Genomic DNA, 560 nt, shown 5'->3' on the forward strand with positions numbered 1-560 from the left:
GGGGGTGGGGGGTCAATAAAAAAGGCAGACTCGATAACAAGCGATAAATACCGTGAACACAGCATGCAGTCCGACAGAGAGAGGAGGAGAAAATGAGAAGATGGACGGCGCGTGCTGCTGTTGCTACTTACCAGGCCCTCGAGGAGGAGGAGGAGGCAGCAGAGGAGGAGGAGGTGGAGGAAGCGGGTGATGAGGAGAAGAGGAGGAAGGAGGAGAAGAGGAAGAAGAAGAAGACCGTCTGGGAATTAGACCGCCACGGATCATGGCTGGCGGGGCAGGGGACGGAGAGGGAGGGGGGAGGTGGGGGAGAGAGAGACAGAGGCGTTAAATTAGCCAGGTCGAGGAGGAAGCGGCTCTGTGGAGAACCTGAGGGGGCGGGAAAAAGCTCGAGGAAAGGAAAAACACCACCATGGGATAAAGGAGAAAGACGGGGGGATGATGAATAATGGCGGAGGTTATGAACAGATACGTGTGTCGTTCTCGCGACAGGGAGAGAGAGGGGAGGGGAGGGTGGTGGCAGGGGGGACACACCACGCTGATGGTCCGCAACAGGGAGGGGG

This window comes from Monopterus albus, unplaced genomic scaffold (assembly GCF_001952655.1).
Source record: "Monopterus albus unplaced genomic scaffold, M_albus_1.0 scaffold274.1, whole genome shotgun sequence".
Taxonomy (NCBI): Eukaryota; Metazoa; Chordata; class Actinopteri; order Synbranchiformes; family Synbranchidae; genus Monopterus; species Monopterus albus.